This window comes from Rhineura floridana, chromosome 7, assembly GCF_030035675.1.
Source record: "Rhineura floridana isolate rRhiFlo1 chromosome 7, rRhiFlo1.hap2, whole genome shotgun sequence".
Classification (NCBI taxonomy): Eukaryota; Metazoa; Chordata; class Lepidosauria; order Squamata; family Rhineuridae; genus Rhineura; species Rhineura floridana.
In genome coordinates, this window is record NC_084486.1 from 46,654,289 (window position 1) to 46,669,716 (window position 15,428).

General features: G+C 40.3%; 1 pseudogene; it reads right to left on the reverse strand.

Moving 5' to 3' along the window:
• Positions 1-2,427: 2,427 nt before the first annotated feature.
• LOC133389658 (C-signal-like) lies at positions 2,428-15,395 on the reverse strand (annotated as a pseudogene).
• Positions 15,396-15,428: the final 33 nt, after the last annotated feature.

Sequence of the window (15,428 nt, forward strand, 5' to 3'; positions counted from 1 at the left end):
ATGGAATGCAGAGGAATAAGGTGGGAGAGGTTAGTTTAGCCCAGCCTTTCCCAACTAGTGAGCCACCAGATGTTGTTGGACCACAATTCCCATCTTTCCTGACAATTGGCAATGCTGGCTGAGGCTGATGGGAGTTGTGGTCCAACAACATCTGGTGGCCCACTAGTTGGGAAAGGCTGGTTTAGCCACTTGATATAAAAAATAGACTCCTCCCTGCTTTGGAAATAACAAATAAGCAAATATGGCTGCTCCCATCATTCCTAGTTTGGCTCTTAGACCTGAGGCAGTGGCTACATGAAGTCCCACCTGATTCTTGGGGAAAGCTAGTAGTTTGCAGCAGGTTGCCTCATTCAGTATGGGAAACTATGCTGCTGTAGAGTTTTATTTTTTGAATTTTGTAGGGAGCACTTTTTACTATTTTTATTCTGTCTGGAAAGTGGGATAAAAATATAAATAAATAACAATAGGTTTGTTTCATAGTTTACGCAATGCCTTAATGGGATAACACTCATTACTGTTTTGGTACATTGTGTTATTTATACATTCAGCCATCTACATCCTATTTTTTTCTCTTTCTAATGAATTCATGTTTTTTTGGATCTAAAGAAAAATAGAACTTTACAATAAAGTTCAACTATCATTTCCAATTTATTCTGTCATATATATAATAAATAATAAAACAAATGTTCACTAATCACACATAATAGAACAAAGCCAAAAGTCCCTTCTACATCAAGCTTTGCATTTGTAATGTTTCCCCTCAATGCCCCAGATGATTGCTACATTTTTGTCTTTGGGAACATACACGTGTTGTGTGATCTAATTTAGCTGCTAAGTCATCAAAGATCCTAGCCAGATGGTTCTGGAAGTGCATATTGTTTGCAGTCCTTGATTTCCATGAGTAAAGAGGATCTTCTTCTGCGTCACCACTTGTTTAATTTTTACCCTGCCAACTAGACAGAGTTCAGGGGGTAGAGAAATTTGTAATGAGAAATATCCCATTTATGCCCATGATTCTCTTCTCATTTCATCAATATTACATCAATACTTTTCACGTCCATGGTGGGGATGGTACCACGTCTCTCTCCACTCCAACAGGTGAAATGTGCAGAAAAGTTGGGGAAACACCATAGGGCCGCACAGCAGCTGTGTAAAAATGTAAATGTACTGCCTTCAAGTCGATTGTGACTGGCCCAAGGTCACCCAGTGAGCTTCATGGCTATGTGGGGATTCGAACCCTGGTCTCCCAGGTCGTAGTCCAACACCTTAACCACTACACCACAGCTGTGTACAAAGGGTTTATTTTAGAGCAACATCCCCCTCGCTGAGCCATTCTGAGAGGGGAGTTCCTAATCACAGCCACTTCCTTTGCTTCTAGAGCTGCCAAATGACCAGAAAAGAAAAAGCTGGCCCAGCCTTCTCGTTTCTTGAATTGCAGCTTTATATGTAGAAAGCATCAGTGTATGAAGCTTTGCATAGCATGGAAGTAAAATATTTATTGCACATCAGGCTGTTGTCAAAGCCAAAGCTACAGTGGCTGGGTTGAAGGGTTGGTTCATTAGCAGAGCGATGAAATGGACAAAAGCAGAGGTGAACAGACTTTGGGCTTTCAGGCTTTATTTTTTATTTTTACAAGAATCTCAAGGACAGTGGAGGCAAGTACAAAATAGTGGGGGGGGGTGGAAACATGCACAGAATTAAGGAACAGGGTGGCTCTGAGCACAACCTGCTCAGCATTAGAACTTGTTTACAGTGCAAGAACTAAGCCCACAGTGCATTCATACAAAAGAAATGTTCACCGCCCAGAGAGCTATTGCTAGTCGGGCGGTATATAAATTTAATAAATAAATAAATAAAATAAAATAAATGCCCTGAGTTCTCCTATGTTTTCTTTATTTCAGTAGTCAAACTACGGTGAGGCGAAGTCCTTTAGTTGTTGCTATTAATAAGTTATTTAGTAATATAATTGGGAATCCAAAACCCTGTCAGTCTACTTCAGATCACCCACAGACGGATCAGCAGCTCCCAACTGGATAGCAGTTTCTATTCTAGTAAGTTTCACTCCTAAAAGAAACTCAGAATGGAAAATGTTCTTTAACATGTCACAAGGGAGGGAGCACACAGTGTTCAAAGGGGGGGAGGGATTTGTCAAAAATAAAGAAAATATTATTTAAACAATTTGACTTTGCTAAGTGGGAATAGTAGCTTTGCACTGTTTTCTTTTCCTTTACAGGGATACATGATAAATAGTAAACATGCAAACGTTAAATGTTTCCATTCCAGGGCAGGAGCATATTACTAGTCAACAGTATAATCACACACACACATATCTCCTCCCCCACCCTCAACAAAGGTCTATAAGATACAGTGGATAATTACACATTCTTTATCATACTTAAAAAGAGACAAAAACTTTTATGATGCAAGGGTACGTGTTACATTACTCATCACCAGTGGTCAAACGGTATCCACAACAGCCATATGCATCTATTGCAGTCATGCTGAATGTGCTACTCAGAACTACTTGCTGGTCTTCTTAGAGATTGCTTGGAGTCCTACAGAAGCCTGCAAAACTGGTGAGAGCAGAGATGATGGGGCAGGAAAAAAATAATGAAAGTACCATGGACATTACCACTTTGGAAAAGGTACAGGCATACATTCTAGCTGATAAATTGCTGGGTTTTTCTGTGTGTAACTAACAATACTATTGTCTATCTCTGCTCCCAAGATATTATGTGGACCTCCAGATGTTGCTGGACATCAGTTCAGATAATCCCTGACCGTTGGTTAGGTTGGCTGTGGCTGATGGGAGCTGGAGGGCAACAACATCTGGAGGGCCACAGGTTCCTCACCCCTTTATTATATCTTTGACTGCCTTCTCCCATGCAAACCTATGTAAGTACATAAGAGCACTGCTGGATCGGGCCAAAAGCCCATCTAGTCCAGCATCCTGTTCACACAGTGGCCAACCAGATGCCAATGGGAAGCCTGCAAGCAGGACCCAAGCACAGCAGCACTCTCACCACTTGTGATTCCTGGCAACTAGTATTTAGAGGCATATTGCCTTTGACAGTGGAGGTAGAACAGAGCCATCATGGCTCTACCGCATTAGCGTCCTTGGAGGCCCTCACACAGATGGCCCCACCATTAGGCAAGGTGTTATTTATTATTGAATTTTTACTGCCAGAGAGGGGAAAAGGTACTTGTGAGATATTCTGCCTCAGACCCCGGAACACTGGACCACCCCGCTATGCACTTTGATCTGCTTTGCCTCAGCAGCAGTACCAACGCTGTGGAAGAGTCAGGAACCAGGAGTTAGATGCCTCTTCTTCTGGTGATGGAGGTGAGGACTCCAAACCTGAAGGAGAAGAGCATGCAGGGCCAGCCCAGAAATGCAGCTACAAGATGAATCTGCATGGCCAGTGCCCTTCCCCCACTCTGAGGATCTGGCACTGCCTTCTTCTGACACAGAGGACTCCATTGCAGAAGATCTGAGGCTCCACCACTCTGTCACAGTAGATTACCAGAGAAGGCTGGAACCCTTCAGGTAAAGCAACATCCTGCGGCACAGCTGCTGTAGCAATTAGGCGGCACCTTCTGCCATACAATGGCTCAGCTTCAGCTTTTTCCTTGCTAGACCAACTCCAGTGCTCTGTGTCCCTAGAGCACAGCCTGAACCCTGGCTTGCCTTATACTGTTTGGGCCTTGCTGCGCCATAGAGGATAGGAACTCATTCTCTATGAACATGCTATTCTTCAGGCAGTTGGCAAAGGCATTGCTGTTCCATTGGGCTTTTGGGATTGTGTGATGGCTCTAGTGTGGCTTGATAATTCATTGCTGCTGTGAATGTTTCTCAGTGATCTTACCATGGTAGTTCTAATCCAATCTAGGCAAATAACTTCCCTGTTTGCCCCATATCAAGATTCTCTATGATATGCATCAGGCACTTAACAGAGTGCTCTGAGGTAAAGCACTTGTCCTTGGGCACATTCTTACAATAAGGCTTCGATAGGTCAGTGCCCACAGTTCCAGAATGCAAAGGAACACACACTACTTTAGCTTTTCCTCTTCCTAGTTCAATGCTGAGGTTTTTGGTGGCCATGTTTAAAGCTGCTTTAGACATCCAGTAGCTATACCACCCACCTGAAGAATAAAAACAAAACAGTTGGTAAACAGGTTCAGCTTGTGTAGCACCTCTGCAAGTCCCAGTGAATGCTCCTTTTTGCAACATCTGTATTTACTCCATCAAAATACATGAGTAATATCTGAGCAGCCATTTGTCAATATGGGTCGGCTAGTAATTAAATCCACCCAGTTGCACTAACTCCATTAGTGAAATATGATCATAGCTATAACCTCCCATCATCACAGCAGTTATTATTACTGTGGCTGTTATGAATATCATGGTTAATAATTACTGTGGTCCTCAAACCATGCAAATGCTCCTCAGATTACTGAAAGATTATGGGTGGTTATCCAACTAAACAATTCCCCTGATGCAAGGAGTTTTAGCTGCACAATGGAAATTCCCTGCCCTCTCCTCTCCCAGGAAAATCTGTTCCGGAGGGTTGGGAGAGCCCCAGAACATTGTGAAACGAAAACTCTTTGCATTAGTGGAACAGTTGGATAATGCTTTGAGTATTTTTGTATTCCACCTTTCACAGAATCATACAATAGTAGAGTTGGAAGGGACCTATAAGGCCACTGGGTCCAACCTCCTGCTCGATGCCGGAATCCAACTTGAAGCATACCCGACAGATAACTGTCCAGCTGCCTCTTGAATGCCTCCAGGGTTGGAGAGCCCGCCACCTCCCTGGGTAATTGGTTCCCTTGTTATACTGTTCTAACAGTTAGGACATTTTTCCTGATATTCAGCCAAAATCTGGCTTCTTGTAACTTGAGCTCATTATTCAGTGTCCTGCACTCTAGGATGCTTGAGAAGAGAACTTGGCCCTCCTCTGTGTGACAACCTGTGATATGATAGCTCCCCTCAGCCTTCTCTTCTCATGGATAACATGCCCAGTTCTTTCAGTCTCTCTTCATAGGGCTTTGTTTCCAGTCCAAATCCTTAAGGTAGCTCACAAAATACTCTTGATCAACAAGGTTACCAAATGTATTATCCTTTCAAGGTATACCAACAATGATTCTCCAAAATGTAAGATTTGAATCTTGAAGATAAGTTTTTTCTCTTGGTAATGCCCTGTAAGTTGCTGTAAACCAAGCCTTTAAATAAGGGCCCTTCAACACATTACATGTCATGGCATTAAAAATAGACTTGTGAATGAGTGTACTTGCAGCCAGTCATCTTTCTCTGATGTGCATACTTGCACGACGCACATAGAAAGAACTTTATAAAATTTATATCCTGCTCCTCATTACAAATGATCTTGGAGAGGTTCACAACCATTTAAAATATGATAACCAGTAAAAACAAAAGTAACATACAATTAGAAATTGTAGTCACCAGTCCATCTGTTCAAATATTACAAACCACATGGCCTTGTTGCCTCATGTACAACATATACAACCAGCTCTGAAGGCTGGTGGGAGGTCTTCAGCTGGCGCAGAAAGACCGAAAGAAGCTCAGGAGGAAGAATGATCCATAATTGCCACAAAGGCAAGTCATGGATCCCCTGGTCTTTGTCAATGAGGGCACTGCCAGTAGAACCTCCCCATCTGATCTCAAGGCTTGGCCAGTAGTATATGGGGAGAGGCTTTTCTTCAGATACTTGGGTCTAAGCCACTTAGGGCTTTAAACATTAGTTAGAACTAAACCATGAACTAGGCCTGGTGACAAACAGGCAGCCATTGCAGGTTTTTTGAGAACAAGCATTAAAAATAATAATTATATGGTCTCATACTGACATGCCCATTAACACTCTAGCTGCTGCATTTTTCACCAGCTGCCATTTCTAGAGGGCAGAAGTGAGTTGTAGTAATCCAAATGAGAGGTTAGTAGCACATAGACCATTGTGGTCAAGTATCCCTGTCTACAAATAGGTTAAGCTGGAAAGATCATGGTCCTAATTGGGGTATCCCCAGGATGCTAGCAACAAGCAATCTCAACATAATATTTTTTGGAGGAATGGGGGGAACCAAACCAACACTTGTCAGCTTTAGAGTCACTTATTTTTGTTTAATTAATTCCCTGAGAGCATGAGTCAACCAAGAAGTTAGTCATCACCTCTAATTTTGTACTATCTGTGATGAACCTGGCCTATATTCATCACGATTTCTAAGATTTGGTCAACTTGACAATATTGGCCTCCATTTTAACAGTGCCCAAATTCTGTTTTTTCATTCTTTTTATTTTATTTTAAATTGTTAGTGTAAGAAACAGATAATATTCCAAAATAACAATATATAGCATGAACACATCTTAACAGTATAAACACATATAACATTGCATGATAACATCAAATCCTAGGTACAGGTGAGGAGGATTTCTTTTATCACCTGAGTCTCAAGTGACTTCTGTGGCTATGAGTGCTAATGCCCAGGTTAGGCTCATTTGCCAGGTACAGCTGTTTCTGGACTGGGACAGCCTGGCCTCAGTTGTCCATGGTCTGGTGACCTCCTATCTGGACTACTGTAATACACTGTATGTGGGGCTGTCCTTGAAGATAGTCGGGATGCTGCAGGCAGTAAGTGGCACAGCCCAATGGGACCATATGTCACTGGTCCTGAAATTGCTGCACTGATTGCCAGTGGGCTATGGGGCTTAAGTCAAGATGATAGTATTAGCATACAATGCCTTAAATGGCTTGGGGTCCAAACACCTAAAAGAGCACTTTCTCTAATATTAACTATCACTGACTGAGAGAATGCAATTGTTTTTAGCTCTTTTTAGAATAGTTTTAATTGTTTTTCAAATGTTTCTAATCATACTGATATTGATGTGTTTGCCTCTATGGGCACCTTTAGGAGGAAGAGCAGGATGTAAATTGAGTAAGTAATAATAATTTTGTTTAGTTTTTTTACTATGAAGTTTCTTTGTATGTTTGTAGCTGATTTTTTATGTATGCCTCTTTTGATATTAAGAAGGTGCTCTGTTTAGTTAGGTTTTATAACCGGTAGTTTTTGTATTTGCTGTTGATTTAACCTATGTTGTAAACTGCTTAGTTTTAATAATAATAATAATAATAATAATAATAATAATAATAATAATAATAATAATAATAATAATAAATGTATTTATGTCTCTCTGACACTTAGGTCTTCATGGGAACTATTCTTAAAACTAGCATCTCAAAACTACGGATTGCTATTACAAGTTTGAATAAACTTTTTATGAGTCCCCTATCTCCTGTACTCCTATACCTGCCTGGGGTTTGCATCTCATAACGCCCAAATTCAGAGTCGGCCAAACATGTAATGCTGTTAGTTCTTACTAGGGTTGTGCTAGAATTCTGCCCAATTCGGATTGGGTACCAAATTTTCCATTAATTCACTTATTTTCATAGTTGAGGATCAGATTTTAATTTTGTAAATTTCTGCAACTGTTTTTGAAAATGGACTTTTTAAAAAAAAATCTGCCTCTAAAGCATCAATTTTAAGAATGATAATTTATTAATATTTCCTTCAAAATACAATTTTTAAAGAAAATATTGATATTTCCTTCAAAATACCATTTTTTTCCAAGCCAACCCCCCCCCAACACATCAGTACAAGCAGTTGCTAGCAGATAAAGAACAAATTTGAATCAGTGCCAGCCTGTTAGGCCAACGGAATGCTTTTGAAGCAGCACCGGCCAATGGATCCAATCCCTAGTCCTTACTAAATGCATGTGTGTGTTTTATTTCCTTTGTTCAGTGCTGTATTGGGATGAAGTCTTCTCCTGAGTTCATTGCTGAGAAGAAGAATACAGGCATACCCCGCTTTAACGTATGCAATGGGAACGGAGAGTATACTTTAAGCGAAAATAACCTTTAAGTGAAGCAATTGTCTTCACTTGTACTGCACGCAATCACCACTAGATGGCAGCAGCGTCATGCCAATAAAGTATACGTTATTGTGAAGCGCACAAACGTTAAGCGGGGTATGGGGATGAATGGAGCATGTACGTCATAGCGAGGCAACGTTAAACGGGGTATGCCTGTAAAAAAATTCTCTCTGACTTGTGCTTCAAGAGTGCATTTAGTGCCTGCAAAATGCAGCACAATGAGGATGTGTCCTGGCCTATTATGGGCTTGAATCTGCTCAAATGTGAAACAAACAAAAAAGTTACGTTCAAAACTAGTATCCAACTACATTTTCTTCAGCGTATTTCCCCTATACAGAGGAAAGTATTCTAAAGAATTCTAAAATGTTTTCTGCCAAGAACAAACCTATACAGTGATGCATATGATCAAAAGAATTTTATATATAGAAGAAAAATATATATCTCGTCCACCTCTAAAAGAAGGTCACATTTCAAGGGAAAGGCATTTAGTTGAATACACTGAACAATCAATGCTTCAAAATAGTTTATGTTCCTAATAGAATCAAATGGTACCATTCCTAACTGGGATCACAGGAGACTATTCAAAATGTCAAGGTATTATTAAAAAAAAAAAACACCACCAGGAAGTTTGTCTCTTTCCTGATTGTTTCTTAAACCACATTATAATCTGGAAGGTGGGGATGTTTTCATGTACAGAACCTAGCCTAACAGCTATATTACTTCTTAGTACCATACTAACTAATCCTATGAGTTCTATGAAATTAGCAGCTGATCAGAACATAGATAATGGGCATCAAGGTTATACAAATCTATTTCTGCAGAACTGTCATCACAAATTGCAGTGTTGCTGAATACTTTTTATATCCTCCATTTTCCACCAACGTCTGACTCTCACCTTCTTTTAGGTCACTTCATACTTGGTTATGTATTTTCTCTATTTGATTCTCTTCCACATTAACATATTCTTACGATCCAACATCAATATAGGGTCATTCCAGCAGATTTCACCAGATCTGAATATAAGTGGTTGCTGCACCATTTTTTTTTTAAAAAATCATTCCTACCCATATTGAGACACAGGGGTCGGAAAGGGGGGAGGATCATTTAAAACTGGCACTACAAGGATTTGCTTTATCTTATTATTACTTCACACCAAATACAGGGCAAGCGGCAAACAAGTAAAGAAAGTACTTGGCAATGTACTTTTATTTTCTAGGGCTGACTGTAAAGTTCTACAGGCTACAGTATTATAAAGAAGTATATTTACTGTAAATCGGTTGCCACATAAATTTTTTCTAATTGTGTTTTTGGTGTCTCAATATGGGCAGGAATATTCTTTAAAGTTTTTTTTTCTAATGGTGCAGCAACCATCCTCTGGTGAAAGTATCTGGACTCACCCTATTAACTGGAACAAATATTGAGACATTCTGCAGTGATTAGCAGCCATTTCTAGAAAAAATTGTTTCACAATCATAAACCTATCAGCTGACAACTGTGGGTGTATTTGCATATAGCTCGATATCTGCCGAAGTTTCTCCATGCAGTCATGAATCAGGGCCTCTGAGAGGAATTTTATCAGGGGGTACAAAGTTTCTTTTGGGCCCCTTACCTTCTCCATTAGTCATTCTGTTTTTATCCATTACGGTTTTATGCCATGAGCTGTAGCCTGTAAGGTCAAAAAGGGTATGGAAGACGAGAGAGGGGTGGAGTGGAGCGCTCTGTTAATTTTCTGCATTTAAGGCCTTATGCTCTTGTACTCCCTCCATGATAAATATAAATAAATATAAATAAAATAAAAGAGGATCAGAGATAAGAAAGCTCATTTGATTTGAACATCTTTGTTTATGCTACAATACAGATAAGGAGAAAGAATTCACATTGAAACAAGGTAGATAAACTTACTATTAGCTTTCCTGGCCTTTTTGTGTGAAACATTTCGAATCACAGCATGAAAATTAATTGTTCTGGCAATGTTTGATTCAATACTTAGCCTGGCCAAATCCACAAGATGTTCCTGAGACATTGTAGACCTTAAATAATTCTTAATTAGCTTAAGTTTGCTAAATGACCTCTCTCCAGAAGCTACTGTTGCTGGAATTGTTAATAGTATTCTTAAGCTAACACAAACATTTGGAAACAGGTCACCAAGTCTGTACTCTGATAACAAGTTCAACAGATCTAATGGCTTTAACATTTACAAAATTTGCTTTATGTACTGAGGGTAAATGTTGCATTTCTTTTCCAAAATCATCACCATTAAGGTCAGCAGGATATTGCTCTGATAAAGATAAAGCTTTTCTCTCCACATCAGTTTCGTACATGGTGAGATATTTCCACAAGAAATCAAATTTTTCTGCCAACTGCTTAACAGCATTGAAGCGGACAGTTAATCCTGCTATAACATTGTCTACCAAAACGTAAAACACACACTTTCTGAAGTAGGCCTCTTCTGGGGTATCATCTGTGTTATTCATTTCTTCCAAGTTAGCATCAGGTGTGCTGTTGTCATGCGGCCTTGCCCTCTTGCACCTAACTCCATCACATCTACGAGAGAGTTTTATTTCTATATTTAGGTTTGACGCAACCAATTTGGCTTCATTCTACATGCATTTCCAGTTCTTTCGAAGTTTTGTCAGCTCTGTGAGGAGAGTTTCTATGTTTGCTACTTCAACAGCCAGTGTGGCATCTCTAGCTTGGATGATCTTGTTGCAAATATCTATGCCAGCTAATATTTTGTACCACATGGCTGACATTAACACACAGGCAAAAGATGTCACATATAATAAAACTCCATGGACTTCATTTCTTGTTTTGGCATCAAATTTAGTTCTAGGAGGTCTTCCAGTACTAATTTAATGCCAGGCAAGTGAGCTGCAAAAGGCTTTATACATTCAACACGATCTGACCATCTTGTTTCAGACATACCATGAAGAGAACAACCAATACGGTTTTGTAGTAATTCCCACCGCTTAGCACTGGAACTGAACAGGTGGTACACAGTTTGAATTGTTCCGAAAAAGGTTATTGCTTCAGTTATGCATTCAGCAGCATCATTTCCACATAAGTTGAGTGTGTGACAACCGCAAGGTGAAAAAATGGCTGTTGAGCATTGTTCTTGTATTTTTGCTTGTGTGCCGTTGTATTTTCCGGCCATATTTGCCCCATTATCATAGCCTTGAGCTCTACAATCACTGAGAGGAATAGCATGCTCTTTCAATGTATCAGTTATCAACTGAGCAATTTCTTCCCCTCTTTTGTTGCTACCATCTGCAAACTTGAGAAATCTTTCTTGAATCTCATACTGCGTTTCTTTTGAAAGTACGTATCTCAAAATAAATGTTTGTTCAATATGGGAAGAATCTGGTGTGGAATCTACTATTATTGCAAAGTACTTTGCAGATTGCCTCTCAAGCAAAATGTGTTTCACAAGATTCGAGCATTCTGCAATAAATTCATTTTGTGAGTCGGGACAGATAATGAACTTGAAGCCGCTCACTCCTTTTCTGTGACTCCTCTACACTTAGCACATGTTCCTGAAGGATGGGGTCGCACCTGGAGAACAGTTCAATGAGTCCTAAAAAGTTTCCATTGTTTGAATCACCAATTCGATGGGATGAACCAGTAAATGCTAGACCACATTCTCCCAAGAAGAGTACAACATCGATGATGCGATTTAAAAGGTTGTACCATTGCACAGCTTCAGTTTTGATTGAGGCTTCTAAGATGATGTCAACTCCTGTCTCAGACAGCAGGCGCCTTTCTAGTTCTCGCCAAGCTAGGTAACATTCTCTGTGACTATTGCCTTTTTCATGTTTTGGGATCCTGTAGGAAAGTTTCCGCCACTTCCCATTAGAACCCCAGCCTTCAGCAGATACCAGTGCAGACTGAGACACAGAAGTGCTAGTCTTGACTGTCTTGTGCCAAAATAATCGACATGGAAAGCAATATAAAGCTTGTTTCTGTTGACTCCAGACAAGCCAGTCTCTTACATGTAGTTCTCCATTAGTGCTTTGAAATTTGCTTTCTGGGAACACTTTTGCAGGTGTCTTTTGGGAATGTTTTAGGCAGAGGGATGTGACCATTCGTAACATACTTTTCTATTTCCTTTTGAGATGGAAACTCAGTTGTGATACAACCAGTGTCAAGGCCTACATTATGATTAATCCTCTCATCTTCCAAATTCACTTCCGCATGCGTCTGTATGTCTGTTTCTTTCTGTTTTCCATTTTCATTTTCTGCATCTGCCCCTTCATCAAAATACTGTGCATGATTACCCAAATCAACTGCTCCTTGTTTGGGGATGAGGTTTCCAACAGTTTCTTCTTGCTCCAATTCTGTAGGTGAGTTCAATGAAATTTTTTTTGAAGCTGCACTTAATCCAAATTGAAAGAGTGTTTGTTGACCCCTTTTTTCATTTTCCTCTCGTTCTTTCTTGTCTGTTCTTTTCTGGGCTCCTGATTTGTGAGAATACATTTTGGAGAGATGATTTTCTCATCGTGATAGGGTTTAAAGGTTCACACTGCTTACCTTATATGAGCCCTCAAACCACATTTTTCCTTTCATACTAAAGGGGAAGGGTTAATCTAGCTTCCTAATGACCACACCCTCTTAAGGTCAAAGTATCTCTTCCTCTTGTTACCTTGGCCACTGAGCATGCTCAGTTTCTTCCAGAGTAAGTTTCATAAAAGATGAAAAAAATCCTCAAGTTTGATTAGAAATACAACAGAAATACAAATATTTGTTTGAACAATGTTATGCTTTTTTGCACAAGTTAGGGGGGAAAGAAAAAAAAGCACCATTTGGAGCAGGCTTGCAGAATGGGAGCCAGCAGGAAATGACATAACAAAGGGAGAAAAAGGGAGCTCCCCTCCTTTGGCTCCCGGGCCCCCTTTTTGACCCCAGGCCCAGTAAGATGTACCCCCTGCACCCTCCTCTCATGGGCCCTGCATGACATGGAGAAAATAAACAGCCACCTCACATATGTGAACATGCCCTCTTGTAAAGAAAGTGTCAATAAAGAAACCAGCAATGTTTCTAGATTGAGTAACGTTAACAGAATCTTTTATTTTATTAGGGTTCTTCCCATACAGAAATCAAAATGCATTAATTAACTCTAACCACTTCCCCTTATATAAGATTAATGCTTAAAGCTTCAATCCTACACGCACTTACCTGGAAACAAATGCCTCTGAACTCAATGGGATTTGCTTCTCAGTATACATGTATTAAATCATCAAAATACCTTAGCAAATTGGACCAAATTAAATTGGTGATACTCGGGGTCAATTCTTGAGTAACTTTTTTTTGCCTTTTAAGATTAAATTACCTAGGGAATATCCACCTGTCCTGGTGATTTGACATAGACTTAAATCAGATTTGCAAATAGGATGAAATATATGCCTAGCTAAGGAATATAAAAATGTTCAGATTCTGAACATTATAATAAGTTGCAAGACCAATATTTTAGATTTCTATATAACATTTCCTTCCATAATGTCATATTTAACATTGTCTCCTATGGATCCAACTTTAGTTGTCAGTTCTTCTTGTCCAGATCAGTACACCGACATGCAAATGTTCCAGTTCCATTCATTAGTAACGGTGTGAAATGTTTAGCTATTAATAAGGAGCCAATGGAATTTGTTGCCAGTATGATAGAAAGACCCTCAAAATAAAATTGAATAAAAATGAACTGATAAGACAGCAAACAGGCCTGCTACAGCAAACTGTAAAGTTACAAAATCAAATGTCTTCTGGTAACTTAAAGGCTAACACATTTGTTATGGCATATGGCTATGTTTTGTGGATTAGTCACAGACACACTTGGCAACAAAATGATCCCACACAAATAGGATTGCAAGGTCAGAAGCACCCCAAATACTGAGATTGCAGGGGCAGGCCTTAATGATGTCATGGGGAGGGCCCTAGGGATGTCATTAAGCATGATACTTTAAGCATCAACCACAGATGCTTTGAGAATATCACTCAAACAAAAAATTTTCTGATTGGAAATTAAGATAGAAATCTTAATGGTGTTCCCAGGTCCAGCTGAAGGGACGTGATCATTCCTTTTCACCTGCTTAGGGAGGGAACACTTAACCTAGCCTACTTGCTTCTGGCAAGAAGAATTTAAGTGCCTTCAGGCCAGGCCAGTCACCAGAAGGCCAGTGTAGGAAGAAGGGAGCCTACTGTCATGGAGATGTTAGATGGGAGCACTCAGGAGTAAAGATGGCTGCAATTCTAAACATGCTTACTAAGGAACCAAGCCCCACAGAACTCAATACGACTTCTGAGTAGATATGGTTAGGATTATGCTGTTGGTAACGTTTGATTAGGCCTGACCTGTGACATCACTTGGGCCCGCCCCTAAAATCTCAGGTTTTGGGATGCTTCTGACCTGGCAACCCTAGTTTCCAGGGAGGTCTCCCAAAGCCATAACTTTGGATTGAGCACAGAGAGCAAGTCAGGGCTGTGTGTCTTCTAGCTCCAGACAAGACTAGTCAAGGCTAGCTTTTGGGCTATTGTTCTACCTATAAGATTACCTCCAATCAGGTGAAGGGGGGAGGCCTAGCCCCTCCTGAAAGAACATTACTAGCCACTTGTTCCCATGTCAACATGGCCACTTCTTTTGTCACACAGATAGGGTGCTTGACAGATTTGGTCAGAGTCATTTCCTTAACAAAGTAATGCTACACGTTCCAACCTTACAGCTAGAGAATGGCAGGCTTGGAGGGGACCCCAAGACACCATTCAGACCAACCCCAATCCTATTACAATAAGATCTTACTTTTGAGTAAACTTAGCTAAGATTGCTCAGAGCTGACAAAGTGATCAGAAGCAAGGGACGAAAGGGGTCCTGTATTTTTAATAGGGGCTTGCTGTTGATTGGTTGGGAACCTCTTGCTCTGTTGTTCATTCTGGGGGCCCACATAGCAGCTAACAATAATGAAAAACATATTAAAACATACATTTAACAATGCAATCCTATGCAAACCTATTCCATGCTGTAATCCTAACCCACTTACATGAGAGTATGCCCCACTGAATTCAATAGGACTTACTTCTGAGTAGGCCTAGTTAGGGTTGCAGCCCTACTGTGTTCAAAAGGGCTTGCTCCCACATCAGTGTATATATGGTAAATCCCACTGAACACAGTGGGGCTTCTGACTAAACATGTATAGGATTGTGCTGCAAAAGGATGTATAGGATTGTGCTGCACCTACAGAATGTTGCGATCCTGAAGTCGCTGGGAGAGAACTAGGAAGCAACTTCAGCATTGTCAGAATGTTCATCTTCTGCAGAATTGAAGCCGGGCACCAACAGGCGGAGCACAGAAGGGGCAGGCTGCTGCTGTTTCCTATCTCTTTCCCTCCTAGTCTGGTAAATACAATACAATCTTGATGTTGCAGATTAGTGTTCTTCCAGGACAGCTGCGGTAAGGTATTGCTTTCATGTGGCGCTGTGACTGGAGACGAGAATCTCAGTT